This window comes from Pseudoliparis swirei, chromosome 10 (assembly GCF_029220125.1).
Source record: "Pseudoliparis swirei isolate HS2019 ecotype Mariana Trench chromosome 10, NWPU_hadal_v1, whole genome shotgun sequence".
Taxonomy (NCBI): Eukaryota; Metazoa; Chordata; class Actinopteri; order Perciformes; family Liparidae; genus Pseudoliparis; species Pseudoliparis swirei.
In genome coordinates this window covers 5,351,371-5,376,248 of record NC_079397.1, presented here as the reverse complement: position 1 = coordinate 5,376,248, position 24,878 = coordinate 5,351,371, and the positions used below count along the sequence as shown (strand labels likewise).

Below are 24,878 nucleotides of genomic sequence, written 5' to 3'. Positions count from 1 at the left end.
CTTTTCTCTCACACTCTTCGTCGGCAATCTCCACGTCTCCTCTCTCTGGTTGTCTCTGTGAGTGCCAGGCAGAGGGCGTCCCTGGAGTGACCTTGTGGGTAATGAGCTCCTGATCACGAGTCAGGAAACCCGGTATTCAACACCCAACCCATCACCCTCCCCTCACCCCATGCAACACAAAAAAAAAAGACTACACAGCTATCGCATGCTCAGCCCACAAAGAGAAATAGTATTGGCGAGGCAGGGCAGCGGGGCAGAGGTGCAGATGAAAAGAGTCTAGAGAAAATACTTTTTCAAGCTCTGAATATACAACGACCAGACCTCCAAAATAAAGTAAGTGGATTCCTTTTCTTCTTTGGTAACACGCTTACGAATGCATGGCTCTCTGGTCGGGTAGGTGTGATTGGATCGGGAGGTGGTTACTTGTGCAGAAAAGTTTGGAGTTCAACTGTATTCTGGGCAGAGAGACTCGGCAGTACAGGTGGTATGAAGGCCATTCTTTGATGTGTGTTTCTCTGTGTGTGTGTTTGTGTGTATATGTGCGTATGTTGTGGGTGGGATTTATGTGATTTCTAAGGCTGCCAATATCACCCCTCTGTTTGTGTTCATGTCTTTAATTCTCACAGGAAGAGAATTGTGAAGTTGCACAATTAAACTCAGTTAAAAGTTTCTTTGGTGAACAAAACAATGTTTTGCATTTCTGTAATCTCCTCTAATATTTTTTGCCTGTTTGTTTTACCAATTCGTGCTTTAGAACGCTTCCGTAGACACGGTCCTAATCGCTTTTTTGTTGCTCTTCCCATTTTAAACAGATTTTGCCCCGTGGCTGTTGATAAGAGATAATAAACATATGAAAACATAAAAGACGATTACACTTAAAACGCTATGAATTATAACTGCAGATGGAAAAAGTGGCTCGCAGACATACCGGGTAAACAATCGGAAAGTCACAATAATCCAGCAGCCATGGGCTCTGAACTGTGGTATTAAATCATTAACAGGGCCATCTCCTCAGTGATTAGACTTCAAACATCCATATGTTTTGTTTATTATCGCTATCAGCCAAATAGATGCAAGCCCAATTAAGTATGTCCATGCATGTGTGCTGGCTGAAGTAGCCCACTTTTTTGCCTGGGATGTCGTAATTTGGGTCAGGCCTGACTGGAATGACAAACCCGGAGCAGCCGTTTGGTATCAGCGCTATGTGGTCCAGCAGACCTTCTGCTCGCGTTGCCATGGCTTTCTTCAGCACTGGTATAGCAACCAGAGTCACACAAAACAGTGTTCCTCTCTGTCTTATGGGCATTCCTGGTGCAGGACAAAAGCTTTTTTTTTTTCTCCGGCTCATTCTTGCTCAAAATGAGGTGTCCGCTTCATTTCTTTAGAATCAACACATGGTGTGGTCCGCATGAAGGAGCCGGGGGGAGATTAACCACGAGGTGGAGATGAGTTGGAGAAAAAACAGCTTTGGGTTCCGTAGGAAGTCAGAACACAATGTGGATTAAGCTGGAGGACAGCCAGCAGGGCCAAACTCATAAAAAATGCTTCATTTTTTTTAACAGGTCCTGGCATTTTCAGACCAAATTTGCCACTCGGAGGCTTTAAAGAGACATTTTACACATTCTGCCATTTTCTCTTGTTCAACGCTTGCCCCACAAACTTCCCCACGTGATCACGCCTATATGTCAAGACCGAGCACAAAGCCAGTTCATTTCCTTCTGTGTCTTCACAAATGCTTTGACGAGTCTGCTCTCCATGGAGGAGCTGGAGCAATAAGGCATAGAATTGCGCTGTTATGGCCCTGAGAAGTCCGCTCCAGGGGGGAGGGAAGAGCCGTGAATGGAGCCAATTCTCATCTATAGGGCACAAGTAAGTGAGGGAGAGAGAGAGAGAGAGAGAAAGAGGGTAGGGGGGGGGGGATGAGGACATACACAAAGATCCTCACATTGAGTGGCTGGTTTATTCTTGTGGGGTATGCGCTGACCCCTCACATGTGAGATGAACAGAATGAGCCTTGATGGGGTCCAGAGGGCCTCCAAAGAAAGGGAGGACGGGATAAAAAGAGGAGCAGAAGAAAAGGGGAGCGGTGAGATGCCAGTGGAGGGGCCTGTCGGGGAACCGTCCTTAATGCATTCAGTTGTAGGCGTCACGTCGCAAAAGTGTCAAAAGCTGTAATAAAATAGCGCTTGAAAAGGTAACGCTCTAACCCCGAGGGATGATTTCTGGTGTCTTGAATTGGGCCTTTTTTTTATTATTGGTTGTGCTCCACCATTCATTTCGGTCGTAAGTTAAATGGTGAAAGGGCTAAAAGATAAAGAGACAGAGCAGAAAGTGACATTTTTAACAAAAATATATAAGCTGATCCATCCCGACATTCAGTTCTAGGCCGAGCTGCAAAAAACACTTCCCATTACGCAACTCAGAAGTGTCTTTAGTGTAACCCGTACCTGCCTGGTAAACCTTCCAACTCCGTAGAAACAGTTTTTACGTCGCAATGCTATTTCCTTCCTCTGAAGCATTCCCTCCATTACCGAAGAATACGTCATGAAGCTCTTAACAGGCATAGAGGTGATTTCAGATGACAAGTAATCGCAACAGGGTGCATCCAATCGGTGGGATGCAACCCGTTCTCATCACAACTCGTCACATAGACCGACGCTGGGTCAAGACCCTCCCTTGGCGTCACTTCCCAATGCACTGGGTAGCCCAGCACGTCAAACTATGACGCTCCCACTACGGTTCCAGTTATCTTTCTGACCCCCCTAAAAAAACTGCTTAGGTTTAAGCGACAAAAACACAGTTAGGTTTAGGAATATCATCCTGGTTGGGCTTGAAATAAGTATGAATGCAAAGAAAAACTAAAATAATGTAACAGAAGTATGGAAAACTCGTCACTTAAAAATAAGCCGAGCTTCGAACTCTGATCTCCGAGGTTGAGAAGTCCAATATGTCGTTTCATCGTGGGTTTTCGGTGTGTAGATCACACGATTGAAATAATGAACAAAACTACAATAAACTGTGGAAGTGGACCGACCTCCAGGGGGAACACGGGTACCGAGCGCCGAAACCGCCACGAACCTTCAATGCAGCGTTGGCTCCTGAACAATCGTTTCATAGTGACGTGCGGGGACGCAGCAGTTCTCATGGAGACGTCAAGCAAGCGGATCTCTCATTACGGCCAAGAGCGAGACGATCAAAGCCGTCTGTGGAAAAAACAAACTCTAAGCCTGGCGATTGGTCCTCTTGTGTGGCGTTCGTCCCCCGATCGTCTGAGGGATCCCACGGCCGGGGCTACCGATACTTTAGTGGGTCAATTTAAATCCACCAGAAAGGGTTTGTGTTCCAATCTCTGCGTCACTCTTTCCACCATCTCCCTTTGTGCCCTAAAAATGAAATAAGTGACCATTTCTTTCCTTCCTTATGGATTTTCTCTACTTTTCCTGAAAAAAAAAGAAGAAGAACTATATCTAATTGAGGCCTGCATCTGTCCTCCGGGCTGCTGGCTTTATCTGGTGTTTGATCCTCGAAGAGCTAATGATAACCCGAGGCTTTCCACTGTAATCAGTCAGCTCATTAGTGTCCCATTCAGTCATACACCAACACACACACACACACGTACACACACGTGCACACAAACACATAGAAACTGCCGCCAGGCCTGCTGGTGGGTGACTGAGAGATGAGAGGGCTGAGGTCACAGGGTCAGAACACAAGTTCTCTACCTGCTGAGCAAGTAAACACAGAGTAATGTACGACTGGAACATTCACTTGCTTGTGATTTATCTGCGGCGCATTTAAATCAACATGTTTGCGGTTTTGCAAGTTTTAGTACAAATCGCTCATCAATAAGTATTTTGCAAACCATGCATTTTTAAAACGTTTATGTATTCCATCTGTACTACTCCAGGTAATCACTGTGAGACATGCAGTATTAATTCGGTATGTTGACTTCGCCCCACTCTGTGCGTGCAGTGCGTTTTAAAAGGTACAATAAGGAGTCGCAGATTAAAACGCTCACGCCTCTCGCTAAACCGTAACGCCGTCCTCCTGATCAGAGAATATCTTTAACACTAAATCACGGCTTTATTATTCGTACGTCGGACAGCGGTCGGTGGTCGGCGGTACCTCGGTTTTACACGTTACTGCAGTTACAGAAAGCGTTGCATATGGGAACCTCTAGGTAACGCCGTAGACTCTCTTTGGGGCCAATGGTTGGTGGGTTCATGGTGGACTCTGTGAAGAGGACCGGCTCCCTATGCGTTACATACATTGTGTCTTTAAAAAATAAACTGGGAATCCAGGTTTACCGAGATCTTAGGTGTATGTAACCCACTGATTGGCTCATGTAGGCACATTATTTAATTGGCCAATCCAGGACCAGGAGTCCTGATGAATATCTGGGTCAAGGAAGGTCACTTCCTGTTTTGATTGGGGACCAGACAGCGGTCAGGTTTTTGAGGTGGTCAGACGCAGATGGCCACCAACTGGTATCAGATGGCGAGCTACCCACAAGTTTGATCAACATGGATGACTGCCCACTTTAACCAAGTTTATTATTCATTATAAATATGGACTTTGGTTACGATTATTAAAATAAAGCAACAGGTTACATGTACTTGCACAACGAAAGTACACGGTTAGGTTTGAGCAAAAGATCGTGGTTCGGGTTCAAAGGAATCTGTTTGTTAGGTAACTAGCGTATATACAGTATATATATATATATATATTTATATATATGTATATACATATATATATATATTTATATATACAGTATATAATATATATATATAAATATAAATATATATATGAATATATATATATTTATATGTATATTTATATAAACATATATATATATATCTAAATATATATATATATACATGTATATATTTATATATATATACGTTACCTAACAAAACTAAGGTAAAATAAGTCACTGATGACTTGGCTTCACAATGGACACAAACATCAGTCTAACTCTCTGACTAACTCATAATGATTGGAGTCGGATGAAAGCCCGAAGCATCTCATACAGACCACGAATGTGGTCGTATCAGACGTCGTAATGACTGGCGCTATTCAACGAGCTGGCTTGATTTTTTTTGTCGAACACTTGTGGCTATTGAAAGCGAGTTCAATGGGAGCTGCAACACCACAACAATTATCTCAAAGAGGCTAAAAGGGTACGTGGAGCTGTGGGAAACACCACAGCTGGGGGATAATTCTCTGTGGGTTCATCACCACGAGTGATTTAACACGACACTAAAGTCATTTGACCCAAAAGAACATTGAGCATTGAGCTTTATGAGATGTAAATAAGAAGCCAAAGAGGGAGCTTCCATATCACAAGCAGCTTCAACACTTCCTCCAGAGAACCAAAAGGCAGTCGAGGCCGTGGACGGAGATGTTGCATTTGTATATCTTTGGCAAATGCCACACAGGGAATACAGGTCCTGAGGGTGCCCCCCCCCCCCCCCACACACACACACACACACACACTAGTTTGCGTGTGTGCAGGCTTCAGAGTGTGAAGCACAGGGGAGTGGGTAGTGTTTGTATTCCTCTAATGAACCGAGGGACGATCGTGTCTCTCTCATAGACCATGTCATCGGAGAGAAGGCTCTACGCTGAAAGGAGGGGAGTAAGAAAGAAAAACAAGAACACAATTGAATGGATGATACAGAAATCTGTCCTTTAAATATATATATATATATTTATTTATTTATATATATATATATTTATATATATATTATATATATATACACATCCGGTCATTCTCTTCAGTAAATGGACAGAGAGAACTTTCTCCCCAGTCCAGAACCCCGCTGGATGTCTCGGAGGTAAAAACCTGAGGCGACCATTAAATAACAGACAACAAATATGCTGCACCACCTAAATGCTGCAATCTATACGGCCAATCAATGCAATCTCGTTCATACTTAGAGACTCTTCTTTGGCCGCGATGTAGCCGGGAGTGGATTCGATCCCAGCCGGTAGAGTTATTAGCGATATTACAATCATCTCTACGGGGAGAATTTTATCCTCGTAAGGCGATAATAGCATTCAGAGTAGGTGTGGCGGCCGGTCGCTCACACTCACGGGGATGCGGGGGATTTGTTTGTGATGTGGCCACTGATGTCAAATGGAAAGGTTAAATTGATCGCGAGCATCGCTGCGGAACACCGCCTGCCACTTAGTATCTCCACTCCGATCGAGCCGCTAATTGGATTGCTAATGGTAAAGATGCTCAGGGATGACATACTTCTGTGATTGGAAGAACCATCACACACACAATCGGTGGAAAATAAGATTTAAAAAGAAAGAACAACTTGTTGACCTTTCCGTTATGTGCATAACGTGGAGGTTACGTAATGTTTATATCCTTTCCCTCTTACAGATCTTTTTATTAGGCCGAACGGTGGTTACTTAAAGCTCCACGTCTTTAATACTTAACACCCCAAATGTTTTAAACAGGTTTAAACAGCCCCCCCATTTGCCAAAGGGGGCGTCTAATCCTTGGTTAAATCTCAGAAGGTTATAATCTGGCCCAGTGGAGAGATTCTGCAGCTTCGGGGATGTCTTGCCTCAATGAGCCGCAGAATCAACGTTTCTCCCTCAAGGCGCCACATTCCGGAGAGAACGATTTGGAAAAAGTTTTTAAAAAGTTAAAATGGATGGGCAGAGGATTAGATAGGCCCACTCTATGGTTGCAAAAAACACCAGGGATGGTTTTATGACCACCCACCATTACGTGATTAGAAACCCGGATCAGTAATGGTGGGGGCGTGTTCCTCAAAGCCCCGAGCTGAGGAAACATTCAGGCACTTGTTACTCGCCCTGAATAGCGTAAGACGTGCGTACGAGTCGCAGCCGTAACCGAATTATACATTTGGAAAAAAAGCTCTGACTCGGGAGTTGAAAGTTTCATCCGCACGGAGGGAAAAGGGAGGGAGGAGAGAGTCGAGTGGGAAGGAATCAAGGAGAGAGGGAGCGAGGCGAGGGAGAATCATTAGTCATCTCCATTAGTATTCCATCTGCAGCTCGTGCTGCGAGACAGCCGGTCCGTCCAAACAAACAACCAGCGGAGGGGGGGACGCCTCATTATTACTTCCTCTCTTTTTTCTCACACGGAGTTCACATTCCACCGGACCGCGAACACCGGGGGCCGGGGGGGGGGGGCCCTGGCCTCGCCCTCCGGCTCCGCTGGAGTTTAAGAGATGTTAGCGAGTGCCGGTAAAGCAACAACTCACATGCTGTTCGGTCCGCCGCGAGGACAGCGGAGGGGGAAGACAGCAACGCAATGTGAAACGTTTAGCCCTCGACGCATCGTCTCTCGCCACCCTTGAGACGTCCGCTCTTCACACACACACCTGTCACCTCCCCTCCACCTCCCGTACATCACCGAAATCATTTCCGGTGCTCCCGGGAGGAAGCTGCCGCCTTCCACCGGCGAACATCGAGAGGCTTCGACGCAAACCTCTTGACAGCCTCCGTTAAGACGTCTGCACATGTAAATCGGCGCATATTTGCTTTAACTACCTTTTTCATATGTATATATTCACGAGGAGATGACACGATTATGTGATTAATGGAGCCTGAGTAACTGATGCATTCAGACCGCTGCGTCCCAGCTGAGACGGCGTTTGTGTCTTTTTCAATGAATACATGTGTCTCTTCTGATCCACATGTGGTGTTTTCATCAGCCTTCATGCCCCCCCCCCCCCCCTTCCCCAATGCATTGTTCCTTATCTACTGGCCCAATGCGGAAGCATATTTGCAGTTCACAAAATATTGACTTATTTTCGGTCTTCTCGGCTGTCAACACGGCTAATGAAAATGAAAGTCCGATTCATATTTGTGTTTACATGCAGCCATCAATACTCTGATCAATGTAATTGGTGGTGGACGTTGGATTTTCCATACTTGCATGTCCAAAAAACTGTTGATTTCCATGCCTTTCATAATGTTACAAAGTAGGTGGGTTTCTCTTTTTGTACAGGCATGTTTTGGGCATCTATCTCTAGCAGAGCTCAGTGTAAACAGCCGAGAGGCTGCGTGTTGCACATCGCAGTCAAACATCTCAATTGGGACGTTCATTCCAAATGTACACATCCAAACAATACTCTTAAAACCCAAATATAGTCGGCATATCCCACATCACATTCATAATAATAGTGGAATATTAGCGTGCCTGTTAATGTAGTCACAATCTTTCCACCTGAGCTTTTCCTTTGAACATTTCCACTCGCGTCTTCATGCACAAATTGAAAATGTCTACAAAAACAAATGGATGGAAAAGAGATGTGATCCGACAGCAGCTGACCCCCCCCCGCTTACAAAAAAACACATCGCACTGGTTTTGAAACACAAAGGCTCATCCCGGGGGCAACGCCCTGAACAAGTGCATTAAAGTACCCTTTCTTGCAGCTCGCATGTTGAACCTCTCCCATTTGTCCCTTGACAAAGGTCAATTATGTACCCGAGCGACCTTTAAACATCATCTGGGACTACAGATGAAAAATAGCCTCTTGGCTAACTCTGGCACATTTACTGCAATGTTTTTATCAATGTGCACTGTCCCTTATTAAATAAACCATTTAAATAAAATCATCGGGGGATATAGAGAAAATCAGTTCTGCCTTCATATTGAACAGCCGGTTCACCTTTCACTGCACTCAGTGCTGCGTCCATCTCTTGGCTTACACAACCAGAGGAGATCGATCCCTCACCGGCTTCCCGCCCGCCCACGCCGGCCAATTGGGGTCAAGCACCACTGCTGGAAGCCGGTCCCCGATCTCTGCGGTTGTTTTTCCTCTTGTCCCAAACAGATTCCCCCAATCAGTGCCCTGCCTTCGCTGACTTTAAGAACATGACCTTTAGTCGTCACTTTTGACCTGGCATCCAGAGCTATACTCCGTGTAAACAACACACACTCTTGAGGGTCTATTAATTCCAAATCTAACATCCAAGATCCATTTTGTTGTCCGACTGCTGCCAGGTGAAGGATTAGAGGATGCGAATGGGAATGCGTTGACATTTTGTGCACCTTATTGTGTTGTCCTCAACAATTAGTTTGGTGCATTAATGTGTAGCGAGCATCTGTTTTATTCCTCCTCTGATCTCGTCCTTTTTATCGTGAGCCGTCTGTCTGGTAAAAAGAAACTTCAGAGCTCTATGGGTCCATATAGGCTCCATTTCCAGAGAAAGTTATACTCGACAATCAGCTCGGCACTCGAGTTAGAGAATCGAGTGCGTGTCACGCTGGTTGGGAAACTACCTCGACTGCGGAGCGTCGCATTAAAGTTAAAGAGCCGGTCGGCCGGTGGGCGGCGGTTACGCACGAGGCCTCGATGTCTCCTCTGACCGGGCTAATGCTCAGTGGCAAGTTGAAAAGATCGTGTTTATTCCCCCGGGCTGTGACTGTGGGCAAGAGCCACGCAAATAGTGTTTGTGTGCAGATGAACGTCAACGGCGACCACAACAGCGGGGGAATCTGGGGGAGGGGTCGCGCTCCTGATGGATGGAAAGAGCTTTCAGGCAGGGGGATGGTGGATGGGATGGATTTGGGGAGGTGGACATCAGACAACATGGCATTGTGTGCATTGGAGAAACAAAAGTAGATGAGTTTGGTTGCACAATAGGACTTATTTTGAAAGGAGCATTTTCTTTATTTTAAATCACTTCTTAAAACCCATTTTTTATAGAACAGCTTTTAAGTGACGTCGTCCTTTTATGCAGATCTTTGGTTCCCCTAATTTAGTTGGTCTGTTTTTTTAAATTTATTTTATTTTTTAATTAAATTTTATATTTGTATCTTACTATTCTATTTGTTTTGCCTTGACTCTCTGTAGAGCACTTTGTGAACTTTGTTTTTAAAGGTGCTATTTAAATAAAGTTATTATGATTATTAATTTATTATGAGGCTTTCCAGTGAGAATAGTGGTTTCAACTCTCTTTAGTGTGTGTGGCTTATTGGAATATTGGATTGTTCAATGTCCTATTTAATAACACCGCTGCAGCACATAACAGTAAATTAACAGTGGCCTTATTGACATTTTAAATTCATGGTCGCTTTAATTTGTATTTATTTTCTTTCTCCGTTATTCTGCACTCGTTTTGGCAGCTTAACAAAAAACGGGAAAATAAACTTGAAAGAAAAACCTCTTTAGCTGAAGAATCGTCAGCGATCTCCGGTGACGTTCATCGGCCCGAAGCCGTCAATGGCGCCGCAGTCGATTTTTATTGTGGAATAAATTAGACGGTGTGGATGCCGGGTATTGAATTCCCATCAGCCTTTGCAGCTGACGTCAGAGGACCTCAGGCGGTGCATCTCTGCGGTGCTGCACGTGCCCTCCTCGGTGACTGCTCTCCACTTAAAGCTCTCTCAAACACACACACATACACATACACATACACACACACACACACACACACACACACACACACACACACACACGTAAACAGACATAGACAAACAGACTCATGCATCCCCCCTGAGACCATGGTACCAATTACATGACAATCGGGTTTTTTCCCCTTTTTTTTTTCCAAATCCAGGACATCACATATAAAAAAGTTATTTACATGTTTATTAAGATAAGTGTTAAGGCAAGATTTCTCTTTGGGAAAACAGGTGTTCAATTAAATTCCAGCCAGCTGGTGTTGGAGATGTTTTGAAAGATGATCGCTGAAGTTGTTTTCTGCTTTAAAAAAAACAAAACAAGATGTAATAGATACACAGACAGTGCATCGTCTTTCACTGCTCGGTCTCATAGTTGTGTGTTTCAAGGGCAGACTCTGTGAAGAATTGCACAAGTTCTTTCCAGATTCTACAGATTACAGACTGGACTTTGTCCTCGGCCGGGTAAACTTAGCAGTGGAAGACAGTGCTAGATGAAGGCGCCGAGGTTAGCTTCCCAATTCCATCTCCTCGGGCCAAATGGCTCCAAAGACAATGCAATAAAAGTGAAGGATTTACTTCGGCCCAAAGTCATGTCCTCTGACAGATCAGGGATGTCCAATCTTCCTCTGTCCACCGCTCTCAGTAAATAACGCTGCCCCTGATTCCTTGAAGTTTGGAAATAAGACTGTCACCGGGTCTTGGACTATCGTGCGTCGCTCGCTGCGCTTGATTCATTGAGGGTCGCGCAGCGCCCGGCAGAGTAGGAACTGAGTGACACTATCACTGCAAACCGGAGTAAACAAGTTAAAAATAGGAGTCTCTTTGTCGTAGGAGGACTTCAACAACAACAACAAAAGTCTCACATTTTGCAAGAAATGGAGGTTTTTTTATTCGGCAACAACCAAGAGAAAGTACAAAAATATCAAATACATTGTCTGGAAAATGCATCGTAGCCCCGTCCACCTTTAATAAGGGCGAATTGCAAATGTATATTCACCTTTCAGTTAGCCAGCGGATACATAGCAACGTTCGCATTCGTTTGGAGTTGGTTTCTGGCCTCCGTGCGAATGTTAAGTCCAATATTCACACAACCTTTTTGCTCTGTTTTGGTCTCCACCAACTCCAAAAGCAAATATCTGACCCGGTGTTGGGCGGCTAGTGTGCAGTCGGTTTATCGGAGCTCTTAAGCTGCAAAGAGCTGCAGGTTGGAAACGATGTCGATAAAAGCGAAAGATAATAACAAAACAGGTAGTTTAAGGATGATACCTCTCCGTTGAGCCAAAGGGAAACAGCAGTCTGGTGATAGCTGTACATGTAAAGGGAAAGGTGCTGGTTGTCAGTCAAACTAAAACAATATTGATGAGTGCAGCTTTAATTTGTTCTTTTTCCAAGTTAAAATCACGTTTGTGAGAACTGGATCAAATCTTTTCAATTTGGTCCGTTACCCGTGGGTTTCCCCCTCCAACACCAAGGATCAGCCACACACACACACACACACACACACACACACACACACACACACACACACACACACACACACACACACACACACACACACACACACACACACACACACACACACACACACACACACACACACACACACACACAGCAACACTGTGCCTCTGCTCACTTCTCCCCTCCACTGAGAGCTTTTATGAGCGCGGCCTCGGCTGCTGACTGATTGCCAATCACCAGCAGCCGAGACCAAATTAGAGACAGCTGCCACAGTGTTCAACACCACACATAGACACAACATGACTAATATGACGACATGTTTTCTGGATGCTGCACGACGTTATATATATTGAATCAGAAGAAGGTGAAGTGAAAGGCTTCGAGTCTCATGTGTACGTTTCTCCCTGGCTCGATACGTTTTCTGAGGAACAGAAGACTTTTGACATGTTTGAGGGGTTCCTGCAGTCAGTCGGGTATTTCATGTTTCGCCGAATGAATTTTGATGGGCTGCTCCGGTCCGGGCGTCTTTAACAGTCCTGACAAGCCTTTGTTCCTTCCCCTGTTTTCATGTCTGATCCCCAACCGCCCACAGGGGGGAAAGCTCTGTCGGCCATGCGCTCCGAAAGCCTCTTTTTTTTTTCTCCGTTTGATCGACTCCTAACGTATTTGAACAATTTAGGCAGGAAGGAGAGCAGCAGAGTGTTTTTTGGGGGGGGGGGGGGGAAGAGAAGACTGCAGGTCTCACAAGCAGCGGCGGAAAAATCCGGTTTGATGGTTTCTGCGCCGCCGGATCCTCTAAAACTACCCATCGAGATGAACACGAAGCTCTCATGCGACTGAAATCCTCAATCTCCAAAAAAAACAAACATTTGAAATGTTCTTCTCTCCCAACCTAAAGCATCTCTCCCTTTTCCTCAGCTTCTCTCTCCTCAAGCAGTAACACATTCACCCAGCAGAGGCCAGTGTGTAGCTGATGAGGTCACCCACTCGATATGACAGCTCCACTGCAACCACACAAAAAGAGAAGAAGAAATATTTTGAATGCCTCACAGTGAAGAAGGCTGGGGGGGGGGGCATGGATATCATAGTCCGGTCTGAGCAGAATCAATGGAACACTGAGCAGCAGGTAACAAAGACTCGACTTGTAAGGTGAACATTAAAGCCGTCTCCGCCCACCGGGTGTTTGATGTCGAAAAATGTAGCGAGCAGCTGAGAATAGCCCCGTTCAATACTTTTCCGTGAAAAGGACGATGATGGTGGGGCGTCACTGAATAGAGTTCCTGGGTCAGAGTGCAGATGAGAGGTCAGGGCCTCGTGTGGATGGATCATGAGAGCCCTCTGCTGACAGTTAAATCAAAAGACACCAATATCACACACACACACACACACACACACAAAAGTCCCTTGCTTCCAATTTCTGCTGCACATGAAGAAAGATAGGCTGAATAGGTGCGATTATTTATGTGGTTGAGTCATAGGGAATAAAAATATCCCCCCCCCCCCACAACACACCTTCATGAGGAAAATTGAGGTGGGACTGGGTAATTCTAATCATCATTTAGCACTAAAATCTTGTTTCAAACACCCACCTACTGCTGTAAAAGAAATGCAGCACTGATTTAGTGATCAAAGGGGAGGTGTGGAAGATAACAGTGTGAATATGAAACTGTTTACAGCCGGGAGGAGTGACCAACGATTCGTCTTCAGTTTTGAAACCTTTAAGATTGAAGCAGCTTTACAGACGGTTTTTACAAGTGCGATCCCGGTAGTGAAAGAGAACGCTGTTCTTTCCTCTGCGGGATGTCTCACACGGGCCTTTTTTTATTACGGAAATTGTGACCGATTTTGCAACTTGAATTAATAAAAAAAACCATATATATATTTCTGATGCACATTCGCCTCTTTGCGTCGAAACGAAAAAACCTGATTTCAGACATTTAAATCACCGACTGACGTTGATTATTCATTGTTTTTTCTGCACTTAGCACCTCGAGACATTTTATTCACAGTCGGAAAGAAAAAAAAGCGTTCGAAATATTCAGTAGGTCATCTCATGTGGAAATAGAATCCATTTGACACGGCGGTTATTCACCTACGGGTTTTTGCGAATGCTGGGGAAAGTTAAAAAAACTAAACAACTTCACCTCAACTCCGTCCGGCTATTTTTTAGTTTCACGCCGTTAAAAAAAAAACCCCGAACATCGTTATGGAGATTCTGAGCGGGTTGCCCACATGGTAGCGCCGTGCGAGTGAATATTAAACCAACCGAACGCAGCAAGCGGGCGACACGGGAATCGAACGGCGGCTCTGGATGTGCGTCTCCACAGGTGCCGAGCAACACGTGGTGCAATTTGAACGGTCACTAATTGACGTCCTCGGGGAGAAAATAGTGGAGAAATGACCGCTCGTGATTGCCTCTTACCAAAGCGCCCAGGTTAGTGATTAAAAGACCTAAAACTCGGGTTGCAGTCATCCCTGAAATTGGACGGATATCTCGGTAATGCCGCGACTGAAAGGGCCTGTAGAGACAGATTAATATTGTTATTTTAAAATCAATGGGCTTTTCTTTTTCTTTTTTTTGTTTGTTGGGGCCTCGCGGGCGTCTCGATGTGCGTCATGCGATTACTATTTCTCATCCGCTGCTGCCGCCGCGTGATCGCAGGTGAGCCCTCCCGCCTGGAGGGAAATGTACAACTGTTTGCCTTTTGAGAAAAAGCTCCGGTGAATCGGCAGTGGAGCTTTTTTGTTCCGGTGCCACGAGGGAGCTGGCAAACACAAATACACCACGCGGTTTCTTTATTCCACATCGGAGCACCTGCACCTTTTTCACACCTATTCCAAGAAGGGATAAAGAAAAAAACTGCATGCATGCTATATATAAATATTCTCCAGCGTCTACGTCAGCAGTGTGACTCTAACACTGTAAACACGACATCACATGTCCTCAAATTAGTAGGAAGAGCTGTCCCGCGCTCATTGTGTGACGTCGATGTCCGACAGTCACAACGTCTCATCTGGCTGTCACCCCGGCTTCCCTCAAGACGCCGGATGAGATCTCTAGGCAGCTCGTGAGAGGATGATGAGAAGGAGGAGGAGGAGAGGAGGGGCATCCTTTGACAGATTCGTTCTCTCTCAACTCGCATATATATACTAAATGTATGAAAAAGGAGGTATTCCGATTCTCCACCATACGATTACATTACCCTGATGCATAAACTTGTTTAATCAGGTCCGTCTGGCCGAAGCTGCCACGATCTATTTTGGTATTTAAAAAAACAAACATCCTCCAATTAATGGCGGTTATGTCATGTTCCGACTGCAGGGAGCAGCACATACTCTGCACCCACAGCAAAATGTCCAAGAGAGTGACGGCTGGCTTTGAATGACTTCGCTCTTTAGACCACGTGGGCGTATCTTTTACAAAAAATATTATCATCTTAAGGTCTGGGAATATTCTAGATTTCCTACCCGTCTAATTTCTACCGGAGAGAGTTACTTTTTACAGTTTTAAGATGAAGTTTTTATGGGCAGGTTCTGGCCCCTCACCGGCCTGGAGGATTGAGAAGTGCCCTCTGTCCTGTTATTTGTTTTGGGTCCGTGGGCTGTTTTTTTGAAATAAACAAAAGATGATCCAAAGGAAAAAAGATAAGCCATCTGGAGAAGCTCAAACTTCAGGCTACAATTGTCTTGAGAATAGATTGTGGGAATAACACAGAAAGGCATGTTGTAGAACACCTTATAAAATGAAGCGGTATTTTCTCTTACGGTCCACGCTCTCTCTCCCGTCTCCGTTAATCCCGGCCTCGCCTGCTGTGACCATCAAACTGTGAGAACCTGGCGTGGGGTTACAGGTGACTGGAGGCCTTATCTCTCCACCTGCAGCTTTAGACCCCGTTTACACGATGGGAAAACGCATATATTTTCATGCGTTTTGGCCTTTAATTTACACAAAAACGGAGGTTTTATCACGGAAAACGATCATTTCTAAAAACTCTGGCCAAAGTGGAGATTTCTGAAAACTCAGTTTTTGTGTTTGCGTGTGAACTAAGTCAAACGGAGTTTTAGGTTGTCAAACGTCACAGTATGCGACTAAAAATGCTTCACGTCATGTGAGCGTCCTATGTTTACAGTTAGTTTGCTTCGGTGCGCCCGAGTTATTTCCTCCTTGACATGAGGATACTCCTCGGAGGTCTCGGACGGGTACTGTTCTAAGAACAATGCCAACATATCCCTATATTTAGTTTGGCATGATTCCCAATCCACATTATCGAGTGCTTTATTTGCCTTATAATCAAAGGCGACTCGAAGCAGCAGCTCCACCGCCTTCTGTCCATACAAATGAACCTCGCGCCATAAAGGAAGTTGATCGTGTTTTTCGTAGTTGTTGTTGGTTTTGAGAATTCTGATTGGTGTGCATGTCTTTATCCTTCTCGTTACACTGCCGACTACAGGTTTGGCATAGTTATGATGGCGCCCGTGGGCGTATTTATGCGGGTTCATATAAACAGAAACTTTTTTTAAAACGACCTTGTGTGTACAACGTTATTTTTGAAAACGGAGGGGCAGAAATATTCGTTTCTGTAAATACCCGGCTATGTGTAAATGTGGCCTTAGTCGCGCTCCCTCTCGGCCTCGCAGGGGGACGCCTGCTTTTTTGGTGGTGGGGGGGGTGGGGGGGGGGAACCTCTGTGGGGAAATGTTGCCGTGTGTGTGTGTGTGTGTGTGTGTGTGTGGTAGATGGAGGTTATCAGAGACTGGAATCCTGGTTAAATCCAGAGGATGAGCGATATCTCCTCTCTGTAATGCATACAACACACCGGAGTCCAGAGCTAAGCCTGCCATCATCATCATTCAAATTAGCATCAGACTCCGCCTGCACAAAAGAAAGAATATTTATACCACTCAGCCAACAGGGCGGGGGGGGGGGGGGGCTTCCACATCGGATTATTACGCTGCTCAGTCCACGTCCGCGATGCCACAAGTGGTCGTAACTGTCCTTGTACACGACTTTTTGTTTTTGGGACCATAAAAGAGGCTTAACTATGACCCCCAGATGTCCCAGAGCATATTCATTTTTAAGAAATCATACAATTGATGGGAGCGCTACAACATTCTTTAGACTCGGGGTTCACAATAACACCAGTTAGAAGTAACAAATAATATTTAATGCATGTTGTATCCAATTTTTGTTGGGTGGGGACCATAAGAAATGATGAAGGGTACAAAGAAACTACAAAAATATAAAAAAACAACATTGGGGATATAAAAATTTCATTGTGACTGTGATATTTTACCAACATGCTGGAGGCCACCATATGTCAACTTTAGGGCATCGGGGCCAAAGGAGCAAATGTTATACTTATTAAAAATGTACAACTGGCATTACAAACTGAAGGCTCGCGGGCGGCTTAGTACATTGTTGAGATGTTGCGCTAAATTTATTTTGCACATTAACACATTTGGTGTGCGAAGGCGAGTGAAGGCGATTTGTAGGGTTGCTATGACAACACTTTGAATTTAGGGGCCACTATAACGAATATCCGGATCATAAGGAACGACACGTGTTAGAACTCCAAAATAATGACATGTTTGTTCATCGCCGCTGACGGAATTTCGTGTGGCGGGCGGGGCCTTGACATGTCCAGGCCCAGGGGCCCGTGGTTTCTTAATCCGTCCATGGTGGCAACTGGTAAAGAGAGACAAAGGCCGAATGATTAGCAACATAACTATTCGGCTAACGTTGTAGCCTTGATTAATATCATTGTAGCGTTGTCAACCTATTCCCAAGCAAAATATTAAATTGAATTAAAATATTAGCCTTTTTATATCACCCAAAATATGGCGATCCATAGACTTTGCAAATATTATGCAAATATTGATATATACTATTGATATTGAAGTATGCAGTAATATGACTTAATTTTTCTTTGTAGCTTGACAGCAGATAAGAGTCTCCTGCTGAAGATGATGAGCCCGACATTTGCAATGAGGAGGCCATGACGACAGAGACAGGTAGAGAGGATAACAGAGGAAACTATATGATTTAAAGTTATCTATTCTAAGAAAGAGCAGTATATGACAGTACTTGGTGAACCAATATGCATTGTTTGCTCAGAAGTGGGTGTAGTAAAGGAGTAAATCACCACTATATAATACTCATGCAGAAAAATGATGACCATGCCAATGACGGCCCCCATGAGGTCTCACTCCAACAAATCTGGCCTACTGCCTAATCTGAGTCTGACACCCCTGCTATGCCCTTCTGCCTTTTTTAATGTTATGCATATTTTTTGTTAACTTCTCATCTTAAGTGGATTATTATTGTTGTATTTAACCGTTACATTATTTGTTGTACCGTGGTATTAATAAAAGAACTACAGGATAGTAAGAGCTGAACTGTTGCTTCATTTATCCAATTTCCACTACCATGAAAAAAGTGGGCTGGTCTTGAGCCTGAAATTCCCGGGCTGAAAAGTGGCCCCACTCCGGCCCTGGTTACAGGTGACTGGAGGCCTTATCTCTCCACCTGCAGCTTTAGACCCCGTTTACACGATGGGAAAACGCATATATTTTCATGCGTTTTGGCCTTTAATTTACACAAAAACGGAGGTTTTATCACGGAAAACGATCATTTCTAAAAACTCTGGCCAAAGTGGAGATTTCTGAAAACTCAGTTTTTGTGTTTGCGTGTGAACTAAGTCAAACGGAGTTTTAGGTTGTCAAACGTCACAGTATGCGACTAAAAATGCTTCACGTCATGTGAGCGTCCTATGTTTACAGTTAGTTTGCTTAGGTGCGCCCGAGTTATTTCCTCCTTAACAGGAGGATACTCCTCGGAGGTCTCGGACGGGTACTGTTCTAAGAACAATGCCAACATATCCCTATATTTAGTTTGGCATGATTCCCAATCCACATTATCGAGTGCTTTATTTGCCTTATAATCAAAGGCGACTCGAAGCAGCAGCTCCACTTCGCTCTCTGTCCATACAAATGAACCTCGCGCCATAAAGGAAGTTGATCGTGTTTTTCGTAGTTGTTGTTGGTTTTGAGAATTCTGATTGGTGTGCATGTCTTTATCCTTCTCGTTACACTGCCGACTACAGGTTTGGCATAGTTATGATGGCGCCCGTGGGCGTATTTATGCGGGTTCATATAAACAGAAACTTTTTTTAAAACGACCTTGTGTGTACAACGTTATTTTTGAAAACGGAGGGGCAGAAATATTCGTTTCTGTAAATACCCGGCTATGTGTAAATGTGGCCTTAGTCGCGCTCCCTCTTGGCCTCGCAGGGGGACGCCTGCTTTTTTGGTGGTGGGGGGGGGGGAGTGGGTGGGGAACCTCTGTGGGGAAATGTTGCCGTGTGTGTGTGTGTGTGTGTGTGTGTGTGGTAGATGGAGGTTATCAGAGACTGGAATCCTGGTTAAATCCAGAGGATGAGCGATATCTCCTCTCTGTAATGCATACAACACACCGGAGTCCAGAGCTAAGCCTGCCGTCATCATCATTCAAATTAGCATCAGACTCCGCCTGCACAAAAGGAAGAATATTTATACCACTCAGCCAACAGGGCAGGGGGGGGGGGGGGGCTTCCACATCGGATTATTACGCTGCTCAGTCCACGTCTGCGATGCCACAAGTGGTCGTAGCTGTCCTTGTCCACGTCTTTTTGTTTTTGGGACCATAAAAGAGGCTTAACTATGACCCCCAGATGTCCCAGAGCATATACATTTTTAAGAAATCATACAATTGATGGGAGCGCTACAACATTCTTTAGACTCGGGGTTCACAATAACACCAGTTAGAAGTAACAAATCATATTTAATGCATGTTGTATCCAACTTTTGTTGGGTGGGGACCATAAGAAATGATGAAGGGTACAAAGAAACTAAAAAAATATTTAAAAAACAACATTGGGGATATAAAAATTTCATTGTGACTGTGATATTTTACCAACATGCTGGAGGCCACCATATGTCAACTTTAGGGCATCGGGGCCAAAGGAGCAAATGTTATACTTATTAAAAATGTACAACTGGCATTACAAACTGAAGGCTCGCGGGCGGCTTAGTACATTGTTGAGATGTTGCGCTAAATTTATTTTGCACATTAACACATTTGGTGTGCGAAGGCGAGTGAAGGCGATTTGTAGGGTTGCTATGACAACACTTTGAATTTAGGGGCCACTATAACGAATATCCAGATCATAAGGAACGACACGTGTTTGAACACACGTGCGAATAACGTGCGCCACTCCAAAATAATTACATGTTTGTTCATCGCCGCTGACGGAATAGACGCTGTGGCTCGGTTACCGCAGAAGCAATTACATAATCACGAAGGCCGGGCGCACTCTCACACACACACACACACACACACACACACACACTGAAGAAGCAGAAAAGTCTCTCGGCTCCATCCTCAAAGAAAGTTCTGGAGCTCGCAGACTGCATCGTCATCATCATTCACGCTCTTGTTCTCCATCCTACTCTGTGATCTCTCTGTGTCAGGCTGTATGTGAGTGTGTGTGTGTGTGTGTGTAGGTGTGTGTGTGTGTGTGGACCTTTATTTCCCGCACTTTATTCTAACTCCAGTGAGTTCAATGCCAACTCTATTTGACACAAGTTTTTTCTTCAACTTCTCCGTGAAACGAGATCCAGCGTGTGAGTCCTCGAGGCCGTTGGTTACGCCGTGTCTTATTAATGAGACGGTTAATACGTTGAACGCAGCGCTGCAGAGGAGCAGCAGGACCCGTTGAGTAGTTCTGGTATAGGTCGAAGTTAACTCCTTTTTAAACTCCGCTCACCTGGACGCTTGTTGTGAGCTTCAGAGCGCTGAGTGTTCAGCCGCCCGGAGCACTCCGGTGGATTATTCTGCAAGAGTGGTTTGAAAAAAGTTGCTCTGGACTTTCTCAAGCATCCCTATTGGAGTGAATCGTCAATGCAGGTCCAAATGGACCTCCGGGCCTCCGATTCCTTGACGAGGCGTTCGCTTTACACAGATGAACCAATCAAAAGCACCGAATCCTCAAAGCCAACTAAGCAGGCCGAGCGGAAAAAATGCCGACGTGGAATCTAAAATCCGCAGAAACAAGCATAACGATGATGATGACGATGATGATGATGACGATGATGACGATGACGGCGATGATGATGATGATGGCGGGCCACATCTGCTCCGACGTTGTTTACCTCCTTCCGCAGCCGTGACTGCCGTTCCACCGCAGTCTCTTCGCAAGCAAAAATTCAAAAAGTCAGAGATGTGAACGGAATTGCTCGAGTGGACAGAAATACAGTGGAGAAGAGAACAGATACAGAGAGAGAGAGAGAGGCAGAAAGGATGGAAAAGAGAGGAGGAAGACGGCGGACGGCTTAATCGAGAGGCAGACAAAGCTGCCCACGCCGTGTGTGCAAAGGCTGTTTTTTTTTCTCCATCCAGCACGCTCTAATGAACGAGAGGCTCGAGGTGCTTTCAGCAGCTTCTTGAGGGAAGCACTCGCACACAGAAGCACACTCGCAGTAAGTTAAATGTCGCCTATTCAATTAGACGGAGAGTCTAAATTGGCGCCTTCGGAGAGGGCGCTGCACAGGTCCAGCAGCCAGACACGCCACGATCTAAAAGGAGAAGGAACCCGGCTCTAGCGATCACAAAAGGCACCCAGACGGGGAGACGGGGAGCGGCGATAAGACGTCCCCTGCAGCCGGGTCCGTGCACAGGTGATTCAGGAAGGAAGGTTAAATGGCAGTGCAGCCCTTTTCCAAAAGGATTCTCTAAATGCGTTGCCACGTCCGTCAGCGCTGAGCCTGGGAACCCTTTTTGTTCTGACGTTTTGTCACATGGAAAAATAAACCCCACCATGGATACTGCTGCAGCTCGAGTCAGACCGGATGTCGGTTTGTACGAGAGCCCTTCCAAGAATCTGTGATCTCGTTGTTCCACAAAGAATTATTAGAACAACTTTTACAATCTTTGCAGCAGAAAACCATCAGAATTTTACCAATATTTTTCCTGCATTTCCTTGCATATACACTACCGTTCAAAAGTTTGGGGTCATCCAGACAATTTCGTGTCTTCCATGAAAACTCACTTTTATTTATCAAATAAATTGAAAATTGAATAGAAAATATAGTCAAGACATTGACAAGGTTAGAAATAATGATTAATATTTGAAGTATTAATGTTGTTCTTCAAACTTCAAGCTCAAAGGAAGGCCAGTTGTATAGCTTATATCACCAGCATAACTGTTTTCAGCTGTGCTAACATAATTGCACAAGGGTTTTCGAATCAGATATTAGTCTTCTAAGGCGATTAGCAAACACAATGTACCATTAGAACACTGGAGTGATAGTTGATGGAAATGGGCCTCTATACACCTATGGAGATATTTCATTAGAAACCAGACGTTTTCACCTAGAATAGTCATTTACCACATTAACAATGTATAGTGTGTATTTTTGATTAATGTTATCTTTATTGAAAAAACAGTGCTTTTCTTTGAAAAATAAAGACATTTCTAAGTGACCCCAAACTTTTGAACGGTAGTGTACATAATAATTTAAGATTCCCCGTTGAGCCCCTGTTAGGTCATTGCAATCAACCGAACACGAGGCCTTCAGGTGCATTCGAACTACGAATCTGTGTCGATAACTTGTGTTTGCTGCTCAGATTTCCCCCAAAAACAGTTATTGCAAGTTCCAGGACATGCTCCATATATGCAAAACTATAAACCGAAATATGCTAATAATTGGCACAAATGTCCTATTTAAATTACCAGGATGTAATTACCACACGGACCACTGGGGGCCTTCGGGACTCACTAGGTTACACTTTTCAGTCCCCCTTTTCTAAACTTTTTTATTTTGCATCTACATGCATTTTAGATTTTTATTCAAACCAAAAGATCACCAATGTGTTAATGGTGATGTTATGTATGTATTCAGCACACTGCACAGAGAAAAGCTGGATAAAGTTCCACTTGTTAAAAAGTTTTGAGAAAACATTACTTTAACCAGTGGCAGTCTTTTAGACTTGTTTAATAATTCAAAAATAATTCAAACGTAGATAGCGCTTTTCTAAATACACAAAGACGCTTGTTTGCCGTCATTCACAACGTCCTTATATTTAACATTCTCTAATATTTGTCTGGAATGTCCACCCCTTAAATCAATGCTAAAATACTTTATTTTTCTCTGTATTCTGCTAACCTGTCTCCACTGTGAAGAAGCCCGTATTGAGAGTGGAATCCACTTGTGTGGCTCCCTTTGTGCCTCTTTTCACATACAAATATTACAAAGCTGTATATATATATATATATATATACACAAAGGTAGGGAGTGAGTGGAGTTGCATTTGCAAAGTAACTTGAATACAGCCTTGTTTTGTGGTCCTGCAGTTGTATAATCCTATAGAACGAGGGTAATTGATAACCACTGGAGGTTGTCGTATACCAGCGACAGCACAGGGCTCCTAATGTCCTCATAAGAGCGAAAATAATAAAGAAAAAGAGGGCAGGGAGATGAGTGGGTGTTTTGGAGGCGTAGATATGATACGATCAGCGTAATGGAGGCATTCACGCAGAAATGGAAGTCTTCAATTTCAGCTGGTTCAGCTCCGGTGCTCTCACAGACCTATTGTTTGTCATCCTTATTATTCTGTTTTTATCATTATACAAGCCCCATCATTCTGAAAACCGCAAACTGAGCTCACTTTCTCAAAACTTGGCCTGAAAACACAGCACACACACACACACGCTCACACAAAAAAAGGCAGACACACACCTTCACGTACACACAAAGCGCCACACACTGTTTTTGTGCCGGAGCGCGGCTCCCTGTGGGCTCCTCCAGGGCTGTTCTGAGAGATAGCGGGGACCCTCTCCACACACTCTCTCCCCCCACCCCCACACTGTCTGACCTTTACAAAACACAAGTCGGAAAATGTGTGCCATTTTCCCTCTAATCATGTGCACCTTAACACATGAGAAGTGGTGGCGCGCCTCAATTAAGAGGTCCAGCAGCTTTGCTTTTTTAAAATTATATATTTTTTTTCAGAGGCCCCTCCTGAAGTCGATAAACTTCTGATTCCATCTCTCAAAAGCTCAGCTCAAGGAACGCACAGAGCGAGAAACTCCTGTCAATCCTTGCAATGCGCCCTGTGTCTCGGCGAGGCAGTCGCTCCTCTCCTGAATTATTACTACCGAGATGAGAAAGCCACTCAGAAGTGACTCCGTCCTCTTCCCAAGGACATCGTCTGCCTCTTAAGATAAACAAACTGTGAACAGTAGAGAAACATCTGTCAATAAAATGTGTTTTCTTCAGTTTTTCCATTTTCTAAACATCGTGGTTCATGTTCATCCAAGTTGATATATTCACGCAGAATTCACTTTCTTCATCTGTATTTGCAGGTAAGGGGCGTACATTTACCGAGAGAGAGGATACAAGCATCAGTCAAACCGAGATTTTTCTCAGTGACAACTTTCCAGAAGAGCTAAAAAAACAATGTCCATACAAAAAAATATTTAAAAGTCAATAATAAAGAATAAAAAAGCAGGAGTACACCTCTACATCAAAACAACAATGAGAAAACGTTACACTCCCAGTTAAACACGTCATGATGTCTTTCGCTGAGGTACTCGCATTTGATTGGGCCGCTAAAAAGTGGGCGGGCTTAAAAGAGAGGACTGTGGCTCTCGCTAAAAGATACAGATTGATGGATGGACGCTATACTATAAATAAATATTTTGAAATGTCCCCACTGTGGGACGAATAAAGGTATATATCATATCATATACGCTTGCATATAGATTGAAAATATGACCGCGGATGGCATCTAAAAGGATTTTTAAAATTATTATTCATTTCATCTCATAACATAACATATAAATGCTGGACATCAGCAAAAAGAGATGTTTTAGTAGATGTTAATTGGCTGCTTGGGGGCAACAAACAAGGTCTACATACCATACTGTGACCTATTTACATATTTTCCAGCAGACATTGGAGCAACATTAGCATCCACAAGTCT

The 24,878-nt window shown here is 44.3% G+C and overlaps 2 protein-coding genes across 5 annotated transcripts in view; one reads left to right on the top strand and one right to left on the bottom strand.

Moving 5' to 3' along the window:
• Positions 1 to 24,878, bottom strand: part of chrm2a (cholinergic receptor, muscarinic 2a) — a 125,894-nt gene that overhangs the window by 1,744 nt on the left and 99,272 nt on the right. The gene's annotated exons all lie outside the window — the stretch shown is intronic.
• Positions 188 to 24,878, top strand: part of ptn (pleiotrophin) — a 48,469-nt gene continuing 23,778 nt past the window's right edge. The window contains exon 1 of the mRNA XM_056424426.1: positions 188 to 333. The gene's annotated coding sequence lies outside the window, so the exon portion shown is untranslated. The remainder of the gene's footprint in view (positions 334 to 24,878) is intronic.